Here is a 9,539-nt window from a genome sequence, read left to right as displayed (position 1 = left end):
TCATATATGTCTGAATTATGAAGTTCAAAAGAAGGCATCAGATTCCCCTAGGACTGAAGTTAGGGACAGTTGTGAGCCACCATGTTGGTGTTGGGAACTGAACAGCATCTTCTCATCCTTCTACAAAGAGCAATGAGCGCCCTTAAACGCTGAGTCATCTTTTAGTCCTAGGTCATATGCATTTATAGCATCTCCTTTTTACATATACTCCATTCCCTTTGGAGTCTCTTATCAGAGTGTTACAAATAATATTCTATTATTCAGTTAAACATACAGATTAACATTGAACACATCTGGAAAGTTCAGGGTTTGGGTGAGGGAAAATAATTGGTTGTTTTTACTTTCATGCTGTTTGGTTTTAAAAGTCAGTGAATTTTGCTATAATAATTGCTTAATAAAACTTGCCCTAGAAAAAAAAAATGTTACAATTCAATTTGTTATTCCTCTTAGGAATGTTTGTATTTTTTTTTAATTTATTGCCCAAATAATGAGATATAAATATTTTAAAACTGATTTTCCTTACGAAAGCCTTTCATAAAATCAAAGGTACAAAAGAGATAACGTTGAACAACTCCCTCAAGACCATGACTCACTACAATTTTTATGCAATTACAGTGAGGAAGCAGCTGGCCATAGGCATTGAAATCTTTAACATTATCTTAAAAGTATGTCGTAATTCATGTAAAGACTCTCAGGTCTTCCAACTGGGCAAAATTTCTCATGCTGCTATTAAAATCCCTGGACCAATATGTCAAAATTGTCATATATTTAATAAGCAGTACCATTTTTATAGAGCAAAGGTATTTATTTTAATATTCCCTTACTATACATGCAATTGGGCACAACAGATGTTCACAGTGTTTTTCACAGCATTATCTTATACCATCTTTGCCTTAGGCCCCTCAGGTTGATTCCCTGGGGTAACCCATCAAGAAAAATCTAGGTGTCTAGTCTGACTGTTCCATGGCTTGTCCTATCAAAGATCTGCTCAACCTAAATGCACATGGTGCATTCTAACTTAGTAAAGATAAATTCTTGCTCCCACATCAAATTTCCTAACTTTGGAAAAGGGACAATCATCCATCCTTTTTTACATAAGGGAGAGAAGAAATGAGTAGACTTGAGCACACATTTTAATAACACTTTAGAATAAGAACAAAATGGCACCCTTTCAACTGGAATCCTAAGAACTAATTTACTGAATATGGTGAGCCAAAGTGATGTCATGGACCATTACAGAAGCACAAGAAAGAAGAAAACTCCACTTTAGCTGCCCTCTTCAAAACTATAAAAAAAAAACCTCACTGCTTTTTTGGTACATACACCCCCACTCCAGTTATGACACCATCTTGGTTTGGTGCTAAATGTCTTCTCAAACCACACGGCTGTGGGTGAAGACACCAGCTCTGCCTCCCTCTAGCTTCCTCCCCAACTTTTTGGGGATGACAACAGTAGACAGGGGTTGGTGAGATGCGTGTTAAAACTGAACCAAGTCCCAAATTCACCCAGCTTAGAAAATGTATGTCAGACTTCCAGCTGGAGTGGAGCTTCAGTAACACAGCCTGGGAGGGGGAAGGAGACTCTAAGAGCAGAGTCGGCAAGGATGTAGTTCATCCTTGTTGAGACAGATACTTGTAAGTTCCACAGGAGGTGAGGAAGCCAAGTTCTAGAAGCAGAGTAGCAGAGTAGGATTATGTAGTGGGGGAGCTTCTCTAATTATAAGTGAACATTTGCATATTGGGTAAATCCTTCACAAAGCTCTATCTCCATTAGGAATCGGTGAATGGTTTCCTCAATGAGTGTTAGAATAATCTGGACTTTTCAGTGACTGGGTTGGTACCCTAAAGCAAGGTTACAGAAGTAAGGTCAAGCATGGTTCAGCACTTGAAAAGTGGAAATAGGCCAATCACACGGGACCTGAGACTGCTTTGGTTGGGGAGGCAGAAATCCGGCCTGAATAGGGCCACAAGCCTCTCTGCTCAGAAAAGCGCCGGGGTAGCTAGGGCGCAGGGTCAGCTGACACTCGCCAGCTACCCACAACACCCGCCACAGGATCTTAAGACTTCTGGTGAGTGGAACACAGCTTCTGCTCCAATCCAATTGTGTGCGGGACCTGAGACTGCATTAGTTAGGGAAGCAGAAAACCGACCTGAGTAGGACCACAGGCCTCTTCCGGCCGGACCAGCACAGGGGTAGCTAGAGCGCAGGGTCGGCTGACACCCGCCAGCTACCCACGACCCCCGCCACAGGATTTTGAGACTGCTGGTGAGTGGAACACAGCTTCTGCTCCAATCTTTAAACAGTGACAACGACAACAACTAACCCCAGAGATTACCAGATGGTGAAAGGTAAACGTAATAATCTTACTAACAGAAACCAAGACCACTCACCATCATCAGAACCCAGCACTCCCACTTTGCCCAGTCCAGGGCACCCCAACACACCGGAAAAGCTAGACACGGATATAAAAGCATATCTCATGATGATGGTAGAAGACTTCAAGAAGGACTTTAATAACACACTTAAAGAAATACAAAGGAACACTGGTAAACAGGTAGAAGACAGTAAAGAGGAAGCACAAAAATCCCTTAAAGAATTGCAGGAGAACACCGCTAAAGAGTTACAAATCCTTAAAGAAAAACAGGATAACATAATCAAACAGGTAGAAGTCCTTAATGAAAAACAGGAAAACACATCCAAACAGATGATGGAAATGAACAAAACCATACTAGACCTAAAAAGGGAAGTAGACACAATAAAGAAAACCCAAAATGAGGCAACACTGGAGATAGAAACCCTAGGAAAGAAATCTGGAACCATAGATACGAGCATCAGCAACAGAATACAAGAGATGGAAGAGAGAATCTCAGATGCAGAAGATTCCATAGAGAACATCGGCACAACAATCAAGGAAAATGTAAAATGCAAAAAGATCCTAACTCAAAACATCCAAGAAATACAGGACACAATGAGAAGACCAAACCTACGGATAATAGGAGTGGATGAGAATGAAGATTTTCAACTCAAAGGACCAGCAAACATCTTCAACAAAATTATAGAAGAAAACTTCCCAAATCTAAAGAAAGAGATGCCCATGAACATACAAGAAGCCTACAGAACTCCAAATAGACTGGACCAGAAAAGAAATACCTCCCGACACATAATAATCAGAACAACAAATGCTCTAAATAAAGACAGAATACTAAAAGCAGTAAGAGAAAAAGGCCAAGTAACATATAAAGGCAAGCCTATCAGAATTACACCAGATTTCTCACCAGAAACTATGAAAGCCAGAAGATCCTGGACGGATGTTATACAGACACTAAAAGAACACAAACTCCAGCCCAGGCTATTAAACCCAGCCAAACTCTCAATTAACATAGATGGAGAAACCAAAGTATTCCACGACAAAACCAAATTCACACATTATCTCTCCACGAATCCAGCCCTTCAAAGGATAATAACAGAAAAAAACCAATACAAGGACAGGAACCACGCCCTAGAAACAACAAGAAGGTAATCCCTCAACAAACCTAAAAGAAGACAGCCACAAGAACAGAATGCCAACTTTAACAACAAAAATAACAGGAAACAACAATTACTTTTCCTTAATATCTCTTAATATCAATGGACTCAACGCCCCAATAAAAAGACATAGACTAACAAACTGGCTACACAAACAAGACCCAACATTTTGCTGCTTACAGGAAACTCATCTCAGAGAAAAAGATAGACACTACCTCAGAATGAAAGGCTGGAAAACAATTTTCCAAGCAAATGGTATGAAGAAACAAGCTGGAGTAGCCATTCTAATATCTGATAAGATTGACTTCCAACCCAAAGTCATTAAAAAAGACAGAGAGGGACACTTCATACTCATCAAAGGTAAAATCTTCCAAGAGGAACTATCAATCCTGAATATCTATGCTCCAAATACAAAGGCAGCCACATTCATTAATGAAACTTTAGTAAATCTCGAAGCACACATTGCACCTCATACAATAATAGTGGGAGACTTCAACACACCACTTTCACCAATGGACAGATCATGGAAACAGAAACTAAACAGGGACACAGTGAAACTAACAGAAATTATGAATCAAATGGATCTGGCAGATATCTACAGAACATTCTATCCTAAAACAAAAGGATATACCTTCTTTTCAGCACCTCATGGTACCTTCTCCAAAATTGACCACATAATTGGTCACAAAACAGGCCTCAACAGATACAAAAATATTGAAATTGTCCCATGCATCCTATCAGATCACCATGGACTAAGGCTGATCTTCAATAACAAAATAAATAATAGAAAGCCAACCTTCACGTGGAAACTGAACAACACTCTTCTCAATGATACCTTGGTCAAGGAAGGAATAAAGAAAGAAATTAAGGACTTTTTAGAGTTCAATGAAAATGAAGCCACAACATACCCAAACTTATGGGACGCAATGAAAGCATTTCTAAGAGGAAAACTCATAGCTCTGAGTGCCTCCAAAAGGAAACTAGGGAGAGCACACATTAGCAGCTTGACAACATACCTAAAAGCACTAGAACAAAAGGAAGCAAATTCACCCAAGAGGAGTAGACGGCAGGAAATAATCAAACTCAGGGGCGAAATCAACCAAGTGGAAACAAGAAAAACTATTCAAAGAATCAACCAATCAAGGAGCTGGTTCTTTGAGAAAATCAACAAGATAGATAAACCCTTAGCCAGACTCACTAGAGGGCACAGGGAAAGCATCCTAATTAACAAAATCAGAAATGAAAAAGGAGACATAACAACAGATCCTTAAGACATCCAAAACACCATCAGATCCTTCTACCAAAGGCTATACTCAACAAAACTGGAGAACCTGGATGAAATGGACAAGTTCATAGACAGATACCAGGTACCAAAGTTGAATCAAGATCAGGTTAATGATCTAAACAGCCCTATATCCCCCAAAGAAATAGAAGCAGTTATTAATAGTCTCCCAACCAAAAAAAGCCCAGGACCAGATGGGTTTAGTGCAGAGTTCTATCAGACCTTCAAAGAAGATCTAATCCCAGTTCTTCACAAACTATTCCACAAAATAGAAACAGAAGGTATTCTACCCAACTCATTCTATGAAGCCACAATTACTCTGATACCTAAACCACAAAAAGACCCAACAAAGATAGAAAACTTCAGACCAATATCCCTTATGAATATTGATGCAAAAATCCTCAATAAAGTTCTTGCTAACCGAATCCAAGAACACATCAAAACAATCATCCATCCTGACCAAGTAGGTTTCATCCCAGGGATGCAGGGATGGTTCAATATACGGAAATCCATCAACATAATCCAGTATATAAACAAACTCAAAGACAAAAACCACATGGTCATCTCCTTAGATGCGGAAAAAGCATTTGACAAGATCCAACACCCATTCATGATAAAAGTCTTGGAAAGATCAGGAATTCAAGGCCCATACCTAAACATGATAAAAGCAATCTACAGCAAACCAGTAGCCAACATCAAAGTAAATGGTGAGAAGCTTGAAGCAATCCCTCTAAAATCAGGGACTAGACAAGGCTGTCCACTTTCTCCATACCTATTCAACATTGTACTTGAAGTCCTAACCAGAGCAATTCGACAACAAAAGGAGATCAAAGGGATACAAATTGGAAAAGATGAAGTCAAAATATCCCTTTTTGCAGATGATATGATAGTATATATAAGTGACCCTAAAAATTCCACCAGAGAACTCCTAAGCCTGATAAACAGCTTCGGTGAAGTAGCTGGATATAAAATTAACTCAAACAAATCAATGGCCTTTCTCTACACAAAGAATAAACAGGCTGAGAAAGAAATTAGGGAAACAACACCCTTCTCAATAGTCACAAATAATATAAAATATCTTGGCGTGACTCTAACTAAGGAAGTGAAAGATCTGTATAATAAAAACTTCAAGTCTCTGAAGAAAGAAATTATAGAAGATCTCAGAAGATGGAAAGATCTCCCATGCTCATGGATTGACAGGATCAACATTGTAAAAATGGCTATCTTGCCAAAAGCAATCTACAGATTCAATGCAATCCCCATCAAAATTCTAAATCAATTCTTCAACGAATTAGAAAGTGCAATCTGCAAATTCATCTGGAATAACAAAAAACCTAGGATAGCAAAAACTCTTCTCAAGGATAAAAGAACCTCTGGTGGAATCACCATGCCGGACCTAAAGCTCTACTACAGAGCAATTGTGATAAAAACTGCATGGTACTGGTATAGTGACAGACAAATAGACCAATGGAATAGAATTGAAGACCCAGAAATGAACCCACACACCTACGGTCACTTGATCTTCGACAAGGGAGCTAAAAACATCCAGTGGAAGAAAGACAGCATTTTCAACAAATGGTGCTGGCACAACTGGTTGTTAACATGTAGAAGAATGCGAATCGATCCATTCCTATCTCCTTGTACTAAGGTCAAGTCTAAGTGGATCAAGGAACTTCACATAAAACCAGAGACACTGAAACTTATAGAGGAGAAAGTGGGGAAAAGCCTTGAAGATATGGGCACAGGGGAAAAATTCTTCAATAGAACAGTAATGGCTTGTGCTGTAAGATCGAGAATTGACAAGTGGGACCTCATGAAACTGCAAAGCTTCTGCAAGGCTAAAGACACCATTAATAAGACAAAAAAACCACCAACAGATTGGGAAAGGATCTTCACCTATCCTAAATCAGATAAGGGACTAATATCCAATATATATATAAAGAACTCAAGAAGGTGGACTCCAGAAAGTCAAATAAACCCGTTAAAAAATGGGGCTCAGAACTGAACAAAGAATTCTCACCTGAGGAATACTGAATGGCAGAGAAGCACCTGAAAAAATGTTCAACATCCTTAATCATCAGGGAAATGCAAATCAAAACAACCCTGAGATTCCACCTCACACCAGTCAGAATAGCTAAGATCAAAAATTCAGGTGACAGCAGATGCTGGCGAGGATGTGGAGAAAGAGGAACTCTCCTCCATTGTTGGTGGGATTGCAAGCTTGTACAACCACTCTGGAAATCAGTCTGGCGGTTCCTTAGAAAATGGACATAGTACTACCGGAGGATCCAGCAATACTTCTTCTAGGCATATATCCAGAAGATGTCCCAACCGGTAAGAAGGACACATGCTCCACTATGTTCATAGCAGCCCTATTTATAATAGCCAGAAGCTGGAAAGAACCCAGATGTCCCTCAACAGAGGAATGGATACAGAAATTATGGTACATTTACACAATGGAGTACTACTCAGCTATTAAAAAGAATGAATTTATGAAATTCCTAGCCAAATGGATGGACCTTGAGGGCATCATCTTGAGTGAAGTAACACAATCTCAAAAGAACTCACACAATATGTATTCACTGATAAGTGGATATTAGCCCAAAAACTTAGGATACCCAAGATATAAGATACAATTTGCTAAACGCATGAAACTCAAGAGGAATGAAGACCGAAATGTGGACACTGTGCCCCTTCTTAGAATTGGGAACAAAACACCCAGGGAAGGAGTTACAGAGACAAAGTTTGTAGCTGAGATGAAAGGATGGACCATTTAGAGACTGCCGTATCCAGGGATCCATCCCATAATCAGCTTCTAAATGCTGACACCATTGCATACACTAGCAAGATTTTGCTGAAAGGACCCAAATATAGCTGTCTCTTATGAGACAATGCCGGGGCCTAGCAAACACAGGAGTGGATGTTCACAGTCAGCTATTGGATGTATCACAGGGCTCCCAATGGAGAAGCTAGAGAAAGTACCCAAGGAGCTAAAGGGATCTGCAACCCTATTGTTGGAACAACAGAATGTACTAACCAGAACCCTGGAGCTCTTGTCTCTAGCTGCATATGTATCGAAAGATGGCCTAGTCAGCCATCACTGGAAAGAGAGGCCCATTGGACTTGCAAACTTTATATGCCCCAATATAGGGGAATGCCAGGGCCAAAAGAATGGGAATGGGTGGGTAGGGAAGTGGGGGGCGCTATGGGGGACTTTTGGGATAGCATTGGAAATGTAGCTGAGGAAAATATGTAATAAAAATATTAAAAATTAAAAAAAATAAAATAAAACACAACTTTAACCGCAAAAAAAAAAAAAGTGGAAATAGGTGGATTGGGAATATAAGATCATTCTTCATTGTTTAATAGGTTCAAGGCCACTTTGGGATGTGTGAGATTCTACAAGAAGTCTTTGAGATGAAGTTTCCAAAATTTCATTAGGAGCCTTGTGATCACTAGGGTTTAGGATCACAGGCAGAGGCAGAGAAATAGAAGGAAAGAAAGAGAAGGGAAGGGAGAAAGGAAGGGAAGGAGGAATTAAAGAAAAAAGGGGGGGTCAATCCAACAGAGGTCAATTTGGCTTGATCCTGTAGGTGGAGCTACAAGATACTATGATCACATCTCAGATTTTAATAGGTAAGAAATCTAAAGTTCTGATATTATTGTATTGGGTACCACCAAAGACTGCCCCAGGACATAGTTTGGAGGGGTGTTCTCCAGGCCCTTGAACTTTTCCAAACATGCAGAGAAAGCATGGATGAAGGTATCAGGGAGGGCCTATGGGTATCGCCAGGGAAGGAAAGGATCCAAAGTGTTATGAGTTTGGCAGCCACAGCATCTACTCTAGGAGAACCACAAGATATAACAGGTTCAGAGTATGCTTCAGGACAGGAAAGGAACTTTGTCCACAAAACACTAGAATTTGTGTTTATCTTTCTGGCAAGTTTCTGAGCTGCTCCTCTCAGCATGAGATGCAATTCCCCATCAGGGAAAATTTAGAGATATTTTCTGGCCGTGCAGCACTGTTCCTTTGTTATGGCTCTCTCTCTCTCTCTCTCTCTCTCTCTCTCTCTCTCTCTCTCTCTCTCTCTCTCTCTCTCTGTGTGTGTGTGTGTGTGTGTGTGTGTTTGTGTGTGTGTGTGTGTGTGTGTGTGTTGCTTACTAACCTGCTTCCCTGGCTTGCTCAGTCTGCCTTCTTATAGAATCCAGGACCACCGAACCAGAGATGGCACCACCCACCATGGGCTGATACCTCCCCCATTGATCACTGATTGAGAAAATGCTATAGCTAGATATCATGGAGGCATCTCCTCAACTGAAGCTCCTTCTTTTCTGGTGACTCTACCTTGTGCCAAGTTCACATATAAACCAGCCAGTTCAATATCTAAACATAATGAAGCACAGGAAGAAAAAAATCAACAACAACAAAACTCCAACACCTATACTCACACATCTATCAAAATTAGCTTGAGGAATCAATGGATAGAAACAACATTTTTAGCTTTATTAATTTTTTCATGGTACTCAGGATTTTTTTTTTAGTTTGGAGGTATCAAAATAAAAGGTGTTTTTTATTCTAACCACAGAAATATAGTTAGAAAAGAAACAACAAGTTATTAAATGTCTACTCTAGAGAAATACAAAATAAATAAGACATGGATCTCGGCCTTGGATTCTTATACACTAAGGAAATTAAACACACACTCATGAAATAATTCAAGAGGATGAAAAT

Source organism: Mus caroli, unplaced genomic scaffold (genome assembly GCF_978045245.1).
Source record: "Mus caroli unplaced genomic scaffold, Mus_caroli_1 scaffold_15, whole genome shotgun sequence".
Classification (NCBI taxonomy): Eukaryota; Metazoa; Chordata; class Mammalia; order Rodentia; family Muridae; genus Mus; species Mus caroli.
This window is presented reverse-complemented; position numbering follows the sequence as displayed.